The sequence below is a fragment of the Tenrec ecaudatus genome, chromosome 15, assembly GCF_050624435.1.
Source record: "Tenrec ecaudatus isolate mTenEca1 chromosome 15, mTenEca1.hap1, whole genome shotgun sequence".
NCBI lineage: Eukaryota > Metazoa > Chordata > Mammalia > Afrosoricida > Tenrecidae > Tenrec > Tenrec ecaudatus.
In genome coordinates, this window is record NC_134544.1 from 101,900,774 (window position 1) to 101,922,723 (window position 21,950).

Sequence of the window (21,950 nt, forward strand, 5' to 3'; positions counted from 1 at the left end):
CACTCTAAATTTAGGGCGCATACTTCTTCAGCTCCCCTTAGTTGATATTCATGTGAGACCAGGTATTTATTCATCTTAGAGAATGAATGAATTCCAGGTCTTCCCAAAATGAAAACTCAATCTGAAGTACTGTATAGACTTGGGAGTTAAATGTTTAGGTTGATGGTTGATCTTTATTGTTAAAGGTTGACCTAGAGCATTAAATCACACAGATACATTTCATATCACCTTAGGTGATTTTTCAGGCACAACATATGATTTCAGTCCAAGTCAATGAACTCATTGTGTCAATTGTTTTTGTGCCATAAAAACACTAATATTGTACTTAAAAAATAATTTAGAAAAGTATGACATGTGATTGATGGTTTTGTTGCTGTTATTTCCTGCGCACAATTTCCAGTAACAGTTTTTAAAACCATTTTATTGGGGGGGGGGTCATACCACTCTTATCACAATCTATACATCCATCCATTATGTCAGGCACATTTGTATATTTGTTGCCATCATCATTCTCAAAACATTTGCTTTCTACTTAAGCCCTTGGCATCAGCTCTTCATTTTTCTCCTCCCTCCCTGCTCTCCCTTCCCTCATGAACCCTTGATAATTTATAAATTATTATTTTGTCACATCTTACACTGTCATCTTCTTTCACTCACTTTTCTATTGTCCATCCCTCAGGGAAGAGTTTATATGTAGATCCTTGTAAGTGGTTCCCCATTTAGAATGATTTCTTTCCATTTACGTTTTACTTTATTTTTTTGACGCATTATCTGAAAGTAACACAAACAACCTAACCTGGGAAGATTTATAAAGAAAATTCCCCCAATATTTTAATGATCATTTAACTAAAAAAAGTAATTATTTATATGTATTTTAAGTAGTTGTCACACACTTGTTCATGTTTCTTTCTTTCCCACTACATCATCCAGCTAATTGCTATACTTTTATTTCTTGATATCAATGTAAATGTTTCTCTCATCGTGACATTCCAACACATTGAGTTTTTCATCAAAGTTTGTCCTGCTCTAAGCCCCTTGCATCCCATGGATACTGTACAATATCTACACTGTGTGAACAAATGCGCATGGTAGGGGGAGCCCATTTAGAAACCCATAGTAATAGAGTGTGATACCACAATAGAGTGTGGTAACCAGTGCAAGTTGTTTTAGAGGTGGACAACAAGAGATAAAAGGAAATAAGCAGGGAATACTAGAGGGGACTTGGTTAAGGCAGAGACAACCTTAACAAGAAAATAAGCCAAGAGGGAGGTGTATTTTCTATTCTCTAAGGCTCTTGTGTTTAAGGATGTCCAATGTTAAAGCTTTTGTGAAAGACGGCACACTACAGACAAGGTGTAGGTGTAGGTAGATTGATGATGCTAAGAGTCAAGGTGAATGAGGTAAGACTCTTAAAAGTACCTGAGATGAGGGAAGGTAATGGATGGTGTAGTCACTGTTCCTGGCTGGGGAGGGGAATTGAAAAGCCCTAGACTGTAGGCACAAGGTGGTTAGCAACACGGTGGAACTGCAGTCTGAGGTCTTGTGACTAGCTCTTAGAAGGTTTCTGCAAGCCTGGAGTTATGACCACTTTTAGACAGCAGTTGAAGCAACATCAATATAGTTGAGAGGAATTACTATGAGGTAGAAGAAGGGCAAGCATGATGGTGGGGTAGGGAGGAAGGTAAAAGGAAACAGAGGAAAGATCTAGGAAGCAAAGCTATGGATAGTGGTATAAGCATAGGTCTGTACATATGTAAATACATTAATTCTTAAGAATAGTGGTCTTGACCTACATACATATATTTATAAGGACATACAATGAGATAGTAGATGGATTTTGGGACTCTGCTCAAGCCCTCACTGAATGCAAGACCACTTTGTTCTAACAACCTGACATTCTGTGATGCTCACCATACCAGCATAATCACTGAAGACAAAATGGGTGCATAAGCAAGTGTTGTGAAGAAGGAGGGTAGTGCCTGGCTATCAAAAGAGATACCACCTGGGGTCTTAAGGGCTTGAAGTTTAAAAGTGGTCATCTAGTAGAGAACCAATGGGCCCACATGGAAGAAGCACACCATCCTGTGTGATCATGAGATAGGGTAATAGACTTCAGAAGACCACAAACAAGCAAAATAAAAACCACCATATTGTTGAGAATTAGAGGGGTTGTAGTAGAGACCCCAAATCCATCTGTAAACAATGGGACATTTCCTTACAGAAGGGTCACACTGAAGGGATGAAACAACCAGGGCACAGGATAGCACTGAAAAAACCCAAATATTATTCTGGTTCCTTGAGGCTTCCTCACACCCCACTATCATGACTCCAGTTCTGCCTTTCCCTGTAGGCTAGACTGGAGCCTGTGCACCGGTACAGAAAAGAGATAAGAGTTCGTGACATATGGAATCCAGGAACAGGAATGGGGAGTATTTATACCAGTAGGGGAGAGAAAGGCAGGGATGGGAGGGGAATGAGGGGGAGCCAATCACAATGATGGACACATACCCACACACACATACCCCGGGGACAAAAACAGAAACCATGGGGGAAGCGAGAGAGCAGTCTGTGCAAGATATGAAAATAACAATAATTTAATATTTTTCAAGGGGTCACAGGAGTTGGGGGAGAGGAAGAGAGGGAAAAGGGGGAGCTGATAGCAAGGTATCAATGGAAAGTAAACGTTTAAAAACGAGTGATGGCAACATATGTACAAATATTCTTGATACAATTGAAGTATGGATTGTTACAATAGCCCCCAATAAAATTATCTTTTAAAAAAAGTACATGAGATGGATTAATGAAAGAGATGACTTATCATCCATTCGGTCATCTTGGACTAGAGCATGGGTTTCAAGCTAAGTAATGTTGACAGATGGCAAACAACACAAACTGGGAGAGGGCTGATTGCCTTGGGTTCTAGGACATCGCATGCATAGTTTTGTTTTTTTAGGGAGAAGGGATAAGCTAGTGTCTGGGCTGGAGCTTGTGAATCATGCTCAACCAGGAATGTGGAGCGAAGAAAACAAAATGAGTGTGGTGGGGAGAGGCTATGCTTCGATAAAGGAGGGCAGCATTAGTCAGAATGGTTAGTTGGATATCGTTGACACCACCCTTTTGCAATCCTCCAAGTGTTCCTGAAGGCAGAGGGGTGTGAGGTTGTAGTTATAAGATAAAGGGTGAGGGTTAGGGCCCCTCTGAATCTGATCTGCAAGTCATGCTAATAGATAGATGCACAATTTGTTTTAGACCGTCTTGTGCCCAGTCACTATGCATTTCTGGAATCTCAGCATCAACATTCCTCTAGGTCTTAAGGACAGCCTTCCATCTCAGGGCTCTGAGACAAGGTGGTTTCAGTGAAAGGTGGGCTTCCAGGTCCCTCCTTGATTAATATTCTTAATCTAAGCTTGATTAAGTATTAACTTCTAGAAAGACTGCTAGCTTATGGAAAATTACAAAACAACTAAAAGGTGATAATAAGGTCAATAGATCAATAGATGCATTATACTGGATAAATCTTCCTAACAAGGCCTCTTTAGAGTGTTGAAAAGCAATGATGTTACTTTGAGGACTAGGTTTATCTGACCCAAACCATGGCATTGCCAATTACCGCATATGCATATAGAAGTTGGACATTGAATAAGGGAGAAATAGGAATCAATATGGTTAAATTGTAATGCATGGGCCTTCATATAGACAAACAAATCTGTCTTGGCAGAAGTAAGGTCAGGGTCCTAGTTAGAGGTTAGGAGGTGAGAGTTCACATTAAATAATTTGGACATGTTGTCAAAAGTGACCAGTCCTTGGAGAAGGATATTTTGTTTGGTAAAGGGGCAGTGAAAAATAGGAATCCCTCAACTAAATGGATTGATACAGTGACTGAAGCAATAGGTTCATCCTAATTTGTTAGGATGCTGCAGGGGTTAGCAGTGTTTCATTCCCTTGTGCACAGGGACTCAATCAGAACTATCAACAACAAGAGCCTCAGAAATTACTAATCAACACCCAAGGCATGCACAAAATGCTAAATAGTTATGTTTACAAAAGTTATGTCCATGGTATCAAATGCCCAAAAACTCAGGAGACATTCACTAGAATTTAAGCCCTAGTTAAAAAGAAGGAATGGGCCCTGCCCACTCACTGCCTTCTTCCCTCTGCCTTCCTTCCCTGCTGTGTGACGCCTCCTCGTACAGGCCGGAGCCCAGAGCCATGGCCTCGGGCGACACCCTCTACAACGCCATGGACGGCTCAGAGATGCTGGCCGAGATCATGGAGCTGCATGAGATCGAGGTGGAGACCATCCCGGTGGAGACCATCGTGACCATGGTGGTGGGCGAGGAGGACAAGGACGGGGGGCGACCACAGTGGCGGGGGTGGCCATGGGCACGCCAGCTACCACCACCACCACCACCGCCGCCGCCCATGATCGCACTATGGCCAAGGGTCGCTAAGGTCACAGGTCACCGACGACCTGAGCCAGGTGCACCACCACCAGGAGGCGATCCTGGTGCAGTTGGTGGTGGGCGCAGAGGAAGGCTTCGAGGGCCAGATCCCAATCCCAGTTCCAGCGCCGGCCAGCGTTGGCAACGAGGACGATGAGGACTACATCGAGCAGACCTGGTCACCGTGGAGGCGGCGGCAGCGACAGCTCTCGTCGGGCGGCGGGGGTGATGCGGGCAACAAGAAGTGGGAGAAGCAGGTGCAGATCATTCAAGATGCTGGAGGACCCGTTCTCCGTCACTCTATGGTAGTCAGATGAAAAAAGGTCTTGACCATGAGACTGGTTGGGGAGCAGATCATTGGGGAGAACTCCCCTCCTGACTACTCGGAGTACATGACGGGAAAGATGCTCCTGCCTGGAGGGATCCCTGGCATCTACCTCTTGGACCCCGAACAGCTGGCAGAATTTGCCAGAATGAAGCCAAGAAAAATTCAAGAAGCTGATGCTCCGAGAACAATAGCTTGCCCTCACAAAGGCTGCCCGAAGGTGCTCAGGGACAACTCAGCCAGGAGGAAGCACCTGCATACCCACGGCCCCGCGTCCACGTCTGTGCCGAGTATGGCAAGGCTTTTGTCAAGCGCTCAAAGCCAGACAACACCAATTGCTTCGTACTAGAGACAAACCTTTTCAGTGCACGTTGGAAGGCTGTGGGAAGCGTTTTTCCCTGGATTTCAGTTTGTGCACAGACGTGCAGATCCACACGGGAGACAGGTCCTAGGTGAACAAGAAGTTTGCTGAGTCGACTAACCTGAAATATCACATCTTAATACACGCCAAGGCCAAAAACAACCAGTGAGACACCATGAGAAGGAAGCTCCTTCTCAGCCCCAGAAGCCTCTTCCAGAAGTGACTGGAAGACAACGTGCCTCTCCTTTGTATGTTGTTTCTAGGAAGGAATTTTAAAAAGGAATCCTACACACCTAAGGGACATGTTTTGATAAAGTAGTAAAAATTAAAAAAAAATAAACCAAGGCTTATTAAGATGACATTGCTAAGATACTCTATCTTGCTATCTAATCATGTTTCAAAAACAAGGTGTTTTTGTAAAGTGTGGTCCCAGCAGGAGAACAATTCATGAACTTCGCATCAAAAGACAATTCTTTACATGACAGTGCTAAAAATGGGACTTCTTTTCACATTTTTAAAATATAGATCTCACCTGTTTTTCCCAAACTGGGGGTTAGTGACTATTTGTCTGTCAAGGGGAGTGTAAATCATGTAGTCTTCCAAAATGAGGAGTCAGCTGAAAGATCAGAGGGTTCAGCCAGTGCCTGGGATCAATGGTAGTTCAATGAGTTTTAGGTTGCTTGCAAGGGATATAATCAATTGAGTTGAAATAAAATTCCAGGAGAAACTTCTAGCATAATCAGACCATAGATTAAAGATTAATACAGAGTACTGTGATGATATGAATAAATACTGCTTTACTATTTGGTAGTTTACGTTCAAGTAATTGAGTGTAAATATAACAATGGTTGTGAGACAACACTTACCACTACTTCAATACTTTCTTTTTTTAAAATCATTTTATGCGGGGTTCATACAACTCTTATCACAATCTATATATACATCCATTGTGTCAAGCACATTAGTACAGTTGTTGCCATCATCATTCTCAAAACATTTTCTTTCTACTTGAGCCCTTGGTTACTAATACTTTCTATCAGACCAATAAATATTCTGACACCAATGTCAGATAATGATACTGCAAGAAAACTGTAACCCAATACTGATAATGGATATACACTAAAAATTCTTTAAAATATTTGGAACAGATTCAGACAACATATTAAAATGATTATATACCATGATGAATTGAAATTTGTCCCAGAGCATATTTTACATGGAAAATAAGCACTGTAATAAACCCACTGACAGAAAAGAGGGTCAACTGTCTAAGTAGGCACAGAAAACAAAATAGGAACATTTAAAAAGTCAAAGGCATTGGCTCCTACTCAAGTCCTCCCTCAATGCAAGTTAATAACCTGGCATTCTATGATTCCCATCTTCCCAGTAGGATTACTTAAATCAAAAAGGATGTATAAGCAAATGTGGTGAAGAAAGCTGGTGGTGCATGGCTATCAAAAGATATAGCGTCTGGAATCTTAAAGGCTTGAAGTTAGACAAGAGGCCATTTATCTGAGAAGCAACAAAGCCCACATGGATGTAGCACACCAGCCTGTGTTGTCACGAGGAGTTCATGGGATCAGGTATCAGAAGACCCCAAATAAACAATCATATCGATGGGAACAAAAGGTGTCCAATTGGAGACCCAAAGCCCATCTGTAGACAATTGGACTTCCCCTCACAGAAGGGTCACAAGGAAAGGATGAGCCAGCCAGGGTGCAGTATAACACTGATAGAACACAGAACATTCCTTTAGTTCTTTAAAGCTTGCTCACCTCACTATCATGACCCCCGTTTTACATTACAAATGTGGCTCGACCAGAGCATGTACACTGGTACAGATAAGAGCTCTCAACATAGCACATGGAATCCAGGAGAGATAAACCCCTCAGAACAATAATGGAAGTACTGATACTATGAAGGTAGGGGAAAGGTGGGGCCAGAAGGGTGAGAAAGGGGAAACAATTTCAAAGTTAATCATATAACACCCCCCATGGGATGAAAAACAGAAAGTAGGTGAAAGAAAATAACAGATTGTGTAAAATATGAAAACAATAATAATTTAAAATTGATCAATGGGTCACGAGCGTGGGAAGGTGGTGGAGGAAGGGGGAAAAGAAGAACTTATATCAAGGGCTCAAGTAGAAAGAAAATATTTTGAAAATGCTGATGGCAACATATGTACAAATGTGCTAGACACAATTGATATATGGATTATAATAAGAGCTGTAAGAGCCCTCAGTAAAATAATTTATTTTAAAAAATTCAAAGGCTTTTCATGGAAAAAAAATACAACTGTAACATGAAGCAAGTATAGTTCAATGTGTTAATATATTCATTAAAAAACTCATCAGCTGCTCACTCTCCCGACACAACGGCTGGAGCCAAAGTGTGTGAACAAGTAAATGTGGTGAAGAAAGCTGATGGTGCCCGGCTATCAAAAGAGATAGTGACTGGGGTCTTAAAGGCTTGAAGATAAACAAGCGGCCATCTAGCTCAGAAGCAACAAAGTCCACATGGAAGAACACACCAGCTTGAGTGAGCGAGTGGTCCCAAAGGGATCAGTTACCAGGCATCAAAGAACAAAAAATCATATCATTGACTGCACACCTCCATGATAGGATCGCTGAAGACAAATGGGTGCATAAGCAAATGTGGTGAAGAAAGCTGATGGTGCCCGGCTATCAATAGAGATAGTGTCTGGGGTCTTAAAGGCTTGAAGGTGAACAAGCGGCCATTTAGCTCAGAAGCAAAAAAGCCCACATGGAAGAAGCACACCGGTCAGTGTGATCACGAGGTGCCAAGGGACCAGGTATAAGGCATCATGCAAAAAAAAACCCAACGATATAAGTGTGTGTATGTATGTGTATATATGTGTATATGTATATATATACCATATTAAATGAAGGGGGAAGTGCAGAGTGGAGACCCAAGGCCCAAGTGTCGACCAATGGAGATCCCCTCATAGAGGGGTTTAGGAGAGGAGATGGGTTAATTAGGGTGTGAGGTAGTATCGATGAAGAACACAGCTTTCCCTCAGATCCTGGATGCTTCCTCCCCCCAACTACCATGATCCGAATTCTACCTTGCAGGGCTGGATAGGACAGAGGCTGTACACTGGTGCATATGAGGGTTGGAGGTACAGGGAATCCAGGGTGGATGATACCTTCAGGACCAAGGGTGTGAGGGACGATGCTGGGAGAGTGGAGGGTGAGTGGGTTGGAAAGGGGGAACTGATTACAAGGATCCACATGTGACCTCTTCCCTGGGAGAGGGACAGCAGAGAAGGGGGGAAGGGAGACTCCGGATAGGGCAAGATATGACAAAACAACGATGTATAAATTACCAAGGGCATATGAGGGAGGGGGGAATGGGGAGGGAGGAGGGGAAAAAAAAGAGGACCTGATGCAAGGGGCTTAAGTGGAGAGCAAATGCCTTGAGAATGATTGGGGCAGGGAATGTATGGATGTGCTTTATACAATTGATGTATGTATATGTATGGATTGTGGTAAGAGTTGTATGAGTCCCTAATAAAATGTAAAAGAAGAAAAAAAAAAAACTCATCAGCAAATATTCACTCCTAGAGGAAATACCCTACCCCACTTAAGAAACAGGACAAACATACATTTCCATTTTAAATATCATATTAAAAATTCTATAGTATTTTCTAGATAGACCAATCATAAAAGGAATACTTTTTAAAAGAAAAGAGGCTTCCAAAGAGAAGAAATACTAATTCCTCTAATAATCATAAATTAATGATATTTTACATAACAAGATTCCAAATATACCATAAATACTACAGTTAATAAATATATTTAAAGTTGTAGGCTACATTTTAAAACACAATAACTTTTGGCTTTAAACTCTCTAACCATTAACTGCTAATCTCCAGCTCCCAAACCATTATCCCTTACACCTTGATATGCTGAGTATCCTACACGGGACAGCACCTGAGACACAGTGGGGGATGTGCGACTGAGCTGACCTCATCACACTGAGGCAAAACACGGGGCATGCAATGGAGAGATGGAGTAAGCAGAGCAAGGAGGTCCCAACAGAGTATAAAGGATGGACTTTGGGGCCAAGACATGGCACCCCATCAGACTTGTTTGGAAAACACTCCTAAAGGTCAACAAACAGACCTTGAACTAATAACAGGCTTCTTTTTTTTGCTGTCTTTTTGTTTTTTTCTTTTTTTTTCTTAAATTTCGTATGTCAGTGGTTTTTTTGTTTGGTAGATTGTTGGTGTTTTTGCCGTAGATGCCATGTTTTTATGTACCACTTTGGTGCTGTCAAAGCCATTCACATTTTTATGCATATATTACTATATCTGCAGGTCCACCTAGATAAAATAGTATGGACAAACAATGTAAGAAGAAAATTATGGAACCAACTGTCCTGGAGGGACATGAGAGTGTGGGAGGTAGGGAAAGGGAGGAGGTGTTGGCCAACCCAGGGACAAGGGAACGAATGGTTCAAAACCAGTGGAGGGAGTGGATGGGAGGACTGGTAGGGAGTGACCAGTAACAGAGGAATTACTGAAGCCAGAATGAAGGCTGCACATGGTAGTGGGGCAGGAGCAAAACATAAGGAAATAGAAGGAAATAGAGGAAAGGAGTAGGAGGCAAAGGGCATACATATAAGCGTAAATACAGACATGTACATATGTAAATATATTTATGAATATGGGGGAAATAGACCTATTTGCATATATTTATAGGTTCAGTAGTAGGGTAGCAGGTGGACATTGGGCCTCCTTGCCGAGATTCCCTCAATACAAGAGCACCTTGCTCAGCTAAACGGTCATTTCATGATACCCACCTTCCCAACATGATTGCTGAAGACAGACACATGCATAAGCAAATGTGGTGAAGAAAGTTGATGGTGCCCGGCTATTAAAAGATATAGTGTCTGGGGTCTTAAAGGCTTGAAGACAAACAAGCGGCCATCTAGCTCAGAAGCAACAAAACCCACAGAGAAGAAGCACACAGCCTATGTGAACACGAGGTGTTGAAGGGATCAGGTAGCAGACACCAAGGAACAAAAACGACCATTGTGTGATCTCCTTCCCCACATAAATGCTGAAGACGAGTGTATACATAAGTAAGTGTGGTGAAGAAGGCTGATGGTGCCTGGCTATTGAGAGATATAGCATCTGGGGACTTAAAGGCTTGAAAGTAAACAATTGGCCATCTAGCCCAGAAGCAACAAAGCCCACATGGAAGCAGCACACCAACATGTGTGATCATGAAGGGCCTAGGGGATCAGGTTTCAAGCCATAAAGGCAGGGGAAAAATTAAAATCATGAATGAGGGGAGCGTGTAATGGGGACCCAATGCCCATCTGTAGACAACTGGGCATCCCTTACAGAGGGGTAGTAGGGAGGAGATGATTCACTCAGGGTTCAGTGTAGCAATAAGGAAGTACAGATGGGAACTGGAAACACAGGGGATCTAGGACAGATAAACCCCTCAAGACCAAGGGTGAGAGTGGTGATACCAGGAGGGACGGTGGGCTAGAAAGGGGTAACCGATCTCAGAGATCTACTTATAACCTCCTCTCTGGGGGATGGACAACAGGAAAGTGGGTGAAAGGAGACACCAGGCACTTTAAGATAAGATAAAAAATAATAACATAAATTATTAACAGTTTATGAGGGAGGGGGAGGGAAAAAAGGAAAATGAGCTGATTCCAGGAACACAAGCGGAAGGCAAATTTTGAGAATGATGAGGGCAACGAATGTATAAGAGAGCTTTGCACAATTGATTTATGTATGGATTGTGATAAGAGTTGTATGAGCCCAAATAAAATTATTTAAATAAAAAAATATTTGAGTCCATGTCTCTTGGAAATTCCCGTGAGCTAAAATCTTAAGCTCACAAGACATACTGCAAGTAGGAGTGCTATCTTCACCCCCAAGCTGGAAAGTGGTCAATTCCAGGGACACCCTGTGTGTCCAGTGACAGGAACTCCCACTCACAGCACACTGGGGCTCTCCACTTCTGAAGACCTAAGTCCTCGAAGAGTTACTCCTGATAACAACAGCAGGCCACACTCTCTCTGATGCTGGCCTGGAAATTAATACCTTTGAGTTCAACCCCAGGGATTTCCAGAGGCAAAATGCAATGTTCCTCCTTTGTAGGAAGCATCCAGCTGATCAAGGTGTTTACTAATGGGTGACTATTTAGTCCCCTGCGTCTCTGTGTCTCTGCAGACAAAAGCATTGCAAAATGACTTGTTATTTGTGACTTTGCTGCTAAAAGCATTGAGGGATAACTCAGTTATTTACGATCTCTTTGAGACTCTCTTGAATCTTGCATATCCGTGTGATTGTCTTTGAACCTAGTGCTTTTATTCTAAGGTTAAGAAACTGTGACTAGTTAAGTAACATTTGCATAGATAAGAGTTTAGGAATGTTTAAGTTCTTTGATGTTTGTTTTGTAACCAATTCCCTTGTGTAAGAAGAGTATAAAAACCAAGCTTCAAATATACACGAGACTCCATTCCATCAGAGTGGAGTTCTCCTGATCCCATACTTTGTATATATCTCTTTCTTTTCCTTTCATCCGCACGCCTCATTTCAGACCCAGTTTGATGCATAATAGCTGGTCTAATCCCCGAATTAATGGCGCCCAACGTGGGGCTTTGAAAACAAAGGATCTCGTGATGGACACCACTGAGAAGCAAGGTCGTGAATCTTTACAGAGAAAATTAAGGGTAAGTGGTGAAAAGTCGGGCGTAATAAATGATGGGACAGGTTTCTAGTAAATGTATGTATGTATGTATGTAAATATGCTTCAAAATATGTTAAAAGCCAGAGGAACAAAAATAAACTACCAAAGATTAGAGAAGTTTTCAGATTTTGTGGTTAAGATATGTCCTTGGTTTGCTGAGGAAGGGACTGTAAATATTGTAACTTGGCAAAAAATAGGGCAACTGTTGAAAAATATTGCTAATGGACCTAGTAAGGTTCCCAGAGACACGTTTAGTCTGTGGAATTTAGCTAGGCATGAGGGACTTCTGGGGGGTGGGGGGAGAATAATTTGTTTGCATGCTCAAACAAAATTGAAAGAAAAGTTGCTGCTGAGCCTCCAGCTCCTCCCCCTCCACCACTGAAGCCACTGGAAAGTGAATCTGAGGCTTTTGAAAGCCAGGATGAGGAACCCCTTGATCCTGGCATGCTGAGCAGTCAGAGGACGAGTCGGAGCAGTTGGAAGACTAGTTAGTACATTGTTATTATGATGAAGACGTAGGAATTTTTGCCTTTTCTGAGAAGCTTCAACCTGAGACCCCTTGCAGGAGACTCTGAAGTCCTGCTGGGATGAAACAAAGGCCGTAGACTGGGAGCAAGAGTATGAGTCATTAGCAACATAACAGGGAGTAAATTTAGGAATTCCAGGATGTTATCCAGTTAGAGGACAGAATGCTCAAGGACGGGCGAATGTTCCCCCCATTTCATTCGAAACTGTAAGATTTAAAAACTGCTTGTTCTCAATATGTTTCTGTGGCTCATTTTACTATGAAGTTAGTAGAAGCCACGATAGGAGAGAATGTGTTTTGGGCAGGAGACTAATAACAGCTGGCTCAAGCGAGTTTGTCCGGAAGAGATGACTTGTGAAAATCAATTTCTTGAGATTTTTCAAAATACAGCAAATATAAGCTGTTTGTGTGAACAAATTGTGTGTGTCTGTGTGTGTAAGTATTACATACTCTTTCAGTTGTATGTGCAAAACGGGTTTTCTAAGTGTTTAGTTTAAGGGTAGAATCACTTTTGCTTGTGTTTATTACTGCTTAAAGTTGTCTTTTTTGAGTATTTAACAAATAATTATACCAATGAAACTACTCTCTCAAGGAAAATATTGCCATCATTTGTAGGATGTGTAACCTTCAAGTATGTGCTAATTTTTTATCCCTTTGTGTAATTAAAATCAGGAATTGTATTAAAAATTAAACAATTGGCTTTTAAAATGCAAAGTAGTGCTAAGGCCTTTTAGAATAAAGAGCAAGTTGTCTGATTATATCAGACTATGCTGGGACATTAAACCTTTCTGTACTCAGGGCTTGCTATAGCAGTTGCTTTGCAAGGAAAATCAGTAAAGTAGGATTAATGATATTATGGAATTTATGGAAGCCCTGCAGCCTGGGCTCCCTTCCCCCTCTGCTATTCCAGCCAATACATATCAGATCATTTTAGATTTAAAAGATTGTTTTTATACCATTCCCTTGGATTCCAAAGAGTATAAAAGATTTGCTTTTAGTGTTCCTAGTGTTAATTTTAAAGAACGTATGGAGCATTATCAGTGGAGAGTCTTATGTCAGGGAATGTCTAATAGCGTCACCTTATGTCAAAAGTTTATAACTGTAGCTATAAAGTCAGTAAGAACTTCTGAAACATCGGTGTATAAAATTCACTATATGGATGATATTTTGATGGCTCATAGGGACCAAAAGGTGGTTCTCTTTATTTTTTACTTATTACAAGAAGCATTAAAAAGGCTTTAGTTATAGCAGAAGAAAAAGTGCAAGTTATTGAAACTTACAAGTATTTAGGACATATTTTACAGAAAGGTTTTGTGATACCTCAGAAGATAGAAATAAGAAAAGATCACTTACAAACTTTAAATGATTTTCAAAAATTATTAGGAGATTTTAATTACCTTAGACCATATTTAAAAATAAGTACTGGAGAGCTTAAGCCTTTGTTTGATGTTTTAAAAGGAGATCCTAATCCAAATTCGACTCGGAAGATTTACCCATTAGCAGAACAAACCTTAAATTTAGTAAATTTACGTATTCTAAAACAACAAATTATGTACATTAATTATGGTAAACCTTGGTACTTTTACATCTGGTGTGTTATGGCAGGAAGGACCATTATTGTAGGTATATTTAGCTTCTTCAAGAAAAAGAATTCTAAATCCTTATTTTAAAATAATAGCCGAATTCGTGATGAAAGATAGATCTGAGTCTGTTAAATATTTTGGAAAAGATCCTAATTCTATAGTCATACCTTATGACAGACCCAAAACTTCTTGGTTATGGGAAAGTTGTGATTTCATGGGAATTAGCATTTGCTGAGTTTTGTAGATTGGTGTACAATATTTATCCTCCAGATAAATTATTACAATTTGTTAAAAAACATTTATTTATTTTCCCCAGTATTTATAAAAATAAACCCTTACTTCATATCCTTACAATATTTACTGATGGTTCCTCCATTGGAACTGCAGCTATTTCTTATAAAGAATATACTATGTTTAAAAATTTTCCAGCTCAATCTGAACTTAGTTGAGCTACATGCAGTCAAAGCAGTTTTTCAATTACATCTTTGGCAGATGGATGTTACTCACATTCCTTCATTTGGTAAATCGGGTTATTTGCACGTTATGGTGGACACTTATTCTGGATTTATTGTGGCCACTCCTATGACTGGTGAAAAAACGTCTTTAGTTATTCAACACATGTTACGTTGTTTTGCTATAATTTGTGTACCTAAATGCTTAAAGACAGATAATGGATCTGCTTATATTAGTAAAGCATTTACTCAATTTTGTGTCACTTTTTGAATTAAACACATAACTGGAATCTCTTCTAATCCTCAAGGAACCTGCTAATGGGACTATTAAGCGACATTTAAAAAAAATGAAAAAGGGGGAGATATGCCCTTCCACTCCTTGCAATTTAATTAATCATACTTCATTTATTTAAAAATTTTTAAATTTGGATATACACAGTCAGTCTGCTGCTGACTGCCTTTGGAAAAAGATTCCTAAACATAAAGACAAAGCATATGTAAAATGGAAAGATCTACTTAATGGAAAATAGCAAAAGCCAGCTCCCTCCTGATTTGGGGGCGAGGGCATGTTTTTGCTTTTCCCACAGGATGCTGATGGAGCAAGGTGACTGCCAGAGAAGCTGGTGCAGTTTGGAAACCATGCAGATGGTAATTTGCCTCCAAGTGCTTTGAGGACTTCACATAGTGAGCAGTATTCCGCTTAAGTTCCTGATCCACCACTCTTACATCCTGCTATCTGGGAGGTCTGGAAATCATAGTGTGGATTAATGACTCCCTCCCTCCCTGTACAAGGTGAAGGAAATGTAATCTCATCCACTCCGCAGTCTTTTTCTTCTTGTGGACTAGAGACTCAAAAGAATAATAAAACCATATTGTGGAGATCGTGTCCTCATGGACAAGCCCATACCATATAACATCACAAAAGAGAGATATATCATCGATTGGTCCAGCAAACAGGACAATACTCAAAAAAATACTGACGAATGGAAAATAGAGACTACTTTGGAAATGTGAAGCTTATGGACACTTCCTTCAGACTGTAAGGAAATGTTAATCATCACGATCTATAGTACTATTCCCTGCCAAAAGTATATAAAAAAGAGGGGAGGGGAGAAAGATGTTGAAGGTCATTAAGACTCAGCCTTAAAACGGATGAAAATTCTCATGACTTGTGTCAGTATTTGCTGATTTCTTCTGTAATTTAAAGTTTTGAACAGGCTGTCAAGAACAAGAAAGTATGCAAGGTCTGGAAAAAGAGGTGTTTTAATTTTCTCAAGGATGTCTAACTTGGCAGAAGACAGAGTTGCTATGTGTATCAAATGTGCTTGCTTAACAATAAGATAATTAACCCGGGGAGGGGCTTATATGTAGATCACTGGTAGGCCAGGATGCATTCTACCCTTCCTCTTTCCTGCTCTAATCAGACATGTCCCTCTCCCTGAGCTGCAGCTCCAGCGCTGTCCTCTGAAGTGCATTCTTCTGGGGAGGGGGCGGGGTCCGCCTAGCTGGGGTTGGGGCCAGCCCCTCAGATCTCTCCATTGGTTCTCTGCTTCCTGCGGTATGTTGCATTCATGTGGGTGCACTGGGTTGAAGTCTGGTACCTCACTCCCTCCCTTGTGGAGATATAAACAATTCCCTCCCCTTGGAGTCCCCTGTTCCCCGGCTACTATGTATGTCTTTTTCTCCCTCTCTTTGCCCCTCCTTTTTAGTTGGCTGTCATATGTAGCCCTGGATTGGGTCTGGCCCCTGCCATAGGATTGTACAACCCTTCTTGATATAAGTCAAATACAGAATTGGCTGGCATGTTGAGTAAATGCCAATAAAACTGTTTAAAACATCAAAAAAAAAAAAAAAAAAAAAAAGGGGGGAGGGGAGAAAGATGTTGAAGGTCATTAAGACTCAGCCTTAAAACGGATGAAAATTCTCATGACTTGTGTCAGTATTTGCTGATTTCTTCTGTAATTTAAAGTTTTGAACAGACTGTCAAGAACAAGAAAGTATGCAAGGTCTGGAAAAAGAGGTGTTTTAATTTTCTCAAGGATGTCTAACTTGGCAGAAGACAGAGTTGCTATGTGTATCAAATGTGCTTGCTTAACAATAAGATAATTAACCCTGGGTTGTTTCTGCATGAATATAAGGAATATGTTATTATTATTATTAATTTTTGGAAGTTTTTTGCATTTTACTACCTAGTCTGCAATATCTTCAAATAATGCTAGCATGAGTTACTGCATAAGTTCATCTGAACAGCCTTGAGTTGAATCGAGTTCATGGAGTTACCCCCCTCCGCAAAGTCTGAAGGACTGGAAGTACAGACGCACTCCTGCTTTGCTCATTTTTAATAATATAGAAGGGGGATATGTAGGAAGCATTTGGCTGATCAAGGTGTTTACTAATGGGTGACTATTTAGTTCCCTGCATCTCTGCAGACAAAAGCATTGTGAAATGACTGTTATTTGTGACTTTGCTGCTAAAAGCATTGAGGGATAACTCAGTTATTTATGATCTCTTTGAGGCTCTCTTGAATCTTGCATATCTGTGTGATTGTCTTTGAACCTAGTGCTTTTATTCTAAGGTTAAGAAACTGTGACTAGTTAAGTAACATTTGCATAGATAAGAGTTTAGGAATGTTTAAGTTCTTTGATGTTTGTTTTGTAACCAATTCCCTTGTGTAAGAAGAGTATAAAAACCAAGCTTCAAATATACACGAGACTCCATTCCATCAGAGTGGAGTTCTCCCGATCCCATACTTTGTATATATCTCTTTCTTTTCCTTTCATCCGCACGCCTCATTTCGGACCCAGCTTTATGCGGGATAGCTGGTCTAATCCCCACACTCCTTGAGCCTGTCTTACATATTTACTGGCTGAGAGTACCTGTCTTAAGATAGGTCCCCCTGCCCAGGTTCCAGGGTCTCTTACCTTTAGGACACAGAAAACATCCAAGCATGGATGATCCACTGTCTTTCCACACAGCACAGCCTGATCTGAGATCGATATACCCCAATTTCAGCACCTTGAATTATCTGCCACACCTGGGTCCTGAGAGCTGGGAAATAGAGCAGTTAAATCACAGTTATCTGTAACTCCTTCAGCATGATTAGTAAATCAACATAATGTAGCCATCCTTGGTTTAGTCCACCTGGAAGCAGATTAGACTCTAAGTCGATTGCTCTAAGTTGCTGCAGGGAGACATTGTTAGCTAAGGCTTGGGAGCCCCAGCAGCATCTTTACACACACACACACACACACACACACACACACACAGATTTTTCCCACTTGAATTCTGACATATTTCCCACATGAAAAATGAGAGACATTCTCTAAAGGTATCATGACATGTGTATCCCACACATCTCCTGACAATTGTTTATCCATGTCTCCAGACAAATGTTTCCTACATGTCTCCTGAGTGATATTTACCACATATTTTCTGACAGATATTTCATACATAGATGCTGACAGGTGTTTTTCCCAGATAAATTCTGAGATACATTTCTCACGTGAAGCATGACAGATGCTTTCTAAATAAATCACCACATGTATATCCCATATATATTCTGACAGGTGTTTTCCACATATCCCCAGACAGATCTTTCCCACATTTATACTGTGAGATGTTTTCCACATGTATTATGACACCATTTCCCCACATATCTCCTTCCATGTTTCCTACATGTATTCTGACAGATGTTTCCCATGTGTATTCTGACAGAATAGTCTCACATATCTTCCAAGAGATGTTTTGCACATGTCTCCTGACTGATATTTACTGCGTGTTTCCTGACAGATGTTTCCCAGATTAATTCCGAGAGATATTTCCCACATGAATCGTGGCAGATGATTTCTGTCGGTTTTGCCACATGTGTGTGCCTCATATATCCTGGCATTTGTTTTCCACATATCTGCTCAAAGGTGTTTTCCACATATTTCCTGACATATTTTTCACATGTATCCTGACAGATGCTCCCCACGTTTCTTCACAGAGATTTCCTAAATATTTCCAGACATATGTTTCCCACATATCTGCTGACTGATATATACCCCATATATCCTGAGAGATATTTCCTCCATGTATACTGACTCATTTCCCACATAAATTTTGACATATTTGACATATATTTCCCACATCAATGATAACTGTTTCCCACATATCTCCTGTCATATGTTTCCCACAGGTCTCCTGACTGATGTGTATATGTTTTCTGCATCTGTACTGAGACAGTATTCCAACATGAATTTGGAGAGATACTTTCCACATGAAACATGACAGATGCTTTGTAAAGGTATGGTGACATGTGTATTCCACATATCTCCTGACAGGGGTTTCCCACTTATCTTCTGGCAAATGTTTCCCACATTGATCCTAAAAGATGTTTCCCACATGTATCCTGGCAGGATCTTCTCACATGTCTTCCGCTAGATATTTCCCACATCTCCTGACTAACATTTTACCCCATGATTCGACGGATGTTTCTCATATGTCTACTGACTGATATTTACCACGTGTCCTGACTGGTTTCCTTCTTGCATACTAACTGATGCTTCCCATATAAATTCTGGCGGATTTTTCCCACATAAAAAATGAAGGATATTTCCTAAAGGTATTACACATGCATGTCTCACATATCTCCTGACAGATGTGCTCCCAAGTCTCCTGAACCGATATTTCCCACATTTCTCCTGGCTGATATTTACCCTTTTTTCCTGACAGATGTTTCCTGTATGTATCCTAACAGATGTTTCCCACAGGAATTCCAATAGATATATCCCACAGGAAACATGGCAGATGCTTTCTAAAATATTACATGTGTCCCACACATCCCTCGACAGGCATTTCCCACATATTTCCTGTCAGACATTTCCCACATTTTTTCCTAACACGTTTCCCACACATTCCTGAGAGTTGTGGTATGTGTGGGAAATGTGTCCTGAAATATGTATTATCCTATGCATCCTGATACACATTTCCTACTTTTCTCCACAGATTTTTCTCCCTACATTTCCTAGCTGGTCTCAGCAGTCTCAAGGGCAGAGTGTGACTTGGAGTGAGGTAAGGCATATACAGAGAGAGGTTCAGGCTGTTTAGAGGTGCAGTTTATGGTCCTATATATGGGGATCTGGTTGGTTTGCAGAAAAGAGACAAACAGTTGTGCCTCTAGTTCTGTGCTACAGTTGGACTATCTTTGCAGAATTTGTCACTGTGATCCTACTTTGGATACAGAGATTGACTATAGGGGTGTCTTTAGGCACACACTGTTCAAGAAATACAGATTGACATGGAATCAGCTATACCTTGCAGGTCGGTGAGCCTGCACTGTCTGTCGTGGTCATGATCCAGCTACCTCTGAGGCCGCAAAGACTTTCAGGGTGGACCATTGTGCTGTTCCCAGTCCGCACAGTCCCTGAGGGTTGTGGCGCTAACCCCTTTTGTTGACTGTACTGCCAGGGCCTGATGCAGAGTTGGAGGAATTGGGGTGCCCACCACTCATGCATGTCCTCAAAGAGCTTGTCACAGCTCCTCTGAATGGATACCATCTTCATAAATATGCATGCAATCTAGTGGTAGAAATTAAGTAAACAACTAAAAGTCATTGAGGAAATAGGGAGGCATGTACAAACTCAAGCTTTTATTAAAAGATACTCATGCTAGTCCAGACATTTGACCTAGACTGGCAAGACTTGCAAGACATGGTGTCAGCTTCTGCCAGGTGTACATTTACACATTTCTGACTTGAGTTTTATAGATGATGAATTGTTTGCTTCTCTGTTATGGAGATGAAGTATTTGCATCATTAGAAATGAATAAAAAGTCAAGTATAACTCAATAATCCCTTTTCTGTCAACATCCATTATGAGCCTAGAAAAATCAATACAGCAAATTGTCATGGGTGTCTGATTCTGCGGCCCACGCCTGGATCTGTAAATCATTCTGGGGCCATGTTCAGTGACAATGGATGATTTATTTACTATCTTTGTGCTTTAATGTGCCCTGTGATGAGGGAAAAATGCTAATACTTAGGTTGTCTTGAATATAAATCAACTACCATATGAACTATTCTAGTTGCTGATGCTAAGAATAACCATGCTTTTTCTCTCATGTACTGGGATTAAGTCTATCTCTATAGAAGTTGTTCAGCTGGGTTGTAAGTCCCTACATTTACACAAGACAGATGCTCTTCGAGTGTATGTTCTTGTCCTCAAGAGCTGCTCGAGTTGCAGAAGATAGACAAATATGCAGGGCGTTCTGGTTCTGGGCTGTTATCATTTTTTCTTGCTTTTGATGGATGTTTCCCACACCCTCCAGTCGGTGGGCCACCTTCCAGGTTTCAGGGCCCATCTTCCACCCTGTGTGGAACCTTGAAGAGTGGTTCCTGGCACTTCCCCTAATCATGCTGCACTGACATGCTGCTCCTCTTTGCTCCTCTGATATCCATGGCTGCTCCACATAAAGGTTCACTCTCTCAGAGGTACGAATCAGCATCAGAAGAATGCTAGCTGTTAGAGTTGCCAATTTCTGTGAACACCCGCAAACAGCTTTCAGTTCCTGGTAAGTAATGGCTCTGCTCAGCCCAACCCCACACCCCATCCACACACACACTGCCTTGTTCTGGAAGAGCCTAGGGTTCCTGTCCACCACCTACAGCCTTCAGGGCTGTTCTGACTCTGTCCCACCAACACTGCTCTCTTCTCTGGAATTAGTTTTATTTGGTTCTGTTTTTTTAATTCTCTTTTGAAACAATATATACAAGCAGAAAAGTGCACATATATTTGAGTGTATTGCTCAATGTATTATCACTAACTGTACATAGAACCCATTCAGGTCCCCAACCATTCCTGACTCTGAACAGCATAAATTTGCTTTTTTGTTCTCTTTCTGTACTTTGTAGAAATAGAATTTTAAAATAGATTAAGTAAACTTCATGTAGCTTTTACCAGATATGTAAAATAGGCACAGATTTTGAAAGATACAAAGATCATTGCTTACATGTATCAAACTCAGCTCTAAAAAAGGAAAAACAAAAAGGTGATCGAGTATGAAAATAGGGTTGCATTGCAGATTGTCCTTTGTGTTGATTCAGTGGGGCTGGCCATTGCCCAAGTGCCCTGTCCGTCCTGGCTTTTGAATCTGCTCCTGGAGACCACCTGGGTCCCCGAAGCTTAGAAGTCCGACGGGCTTGGCTTTCTTCTAGAAGGCCTCAGACTGTGTGCTTGGCAGCAGCCCTCCTAAGGTTTTCCTTTCATGGTGAAGCCCAGACGGAGTCCCTCACACTCTTTAATGACCCAGGGGCCAGTCCTCACAGAGACTGGGTGGGTTCTGCATGTTTGTGAGACCAAGGGAGAAGCCCCAGCTCTACTCAAGCTTCAGAGCCTGAGCCTGAGCCCAGCTGCCAGCCAGCATGACCCATAAACTTCTCCTGACCTATGAACTATTGGGGCAGGGTGAGCACAGCTGCAAAGTGCCCACCTCCAATGATTAGTGTCCTTCCATGGCTGGTCCCAGTCAGTGACCTGCTGTGCTTAA

General features: G+C 41.2%; 1 pseudogene; it reads left to right on the forward strand.

Annotated features, from left to right (window-relative positions):
• Nucleotides 1-4,209: 4,209 nt before the first annotated feature.
• LOC142428155 (transcriptional repressor protein YY1 pseudogene) lies at nt 4,210-5,297 on the forward strand (annotated as a pseudogene).
• The last annotated feature ends 16,653 nt before the right edge of the window (nt 5,298-21,950 follow it).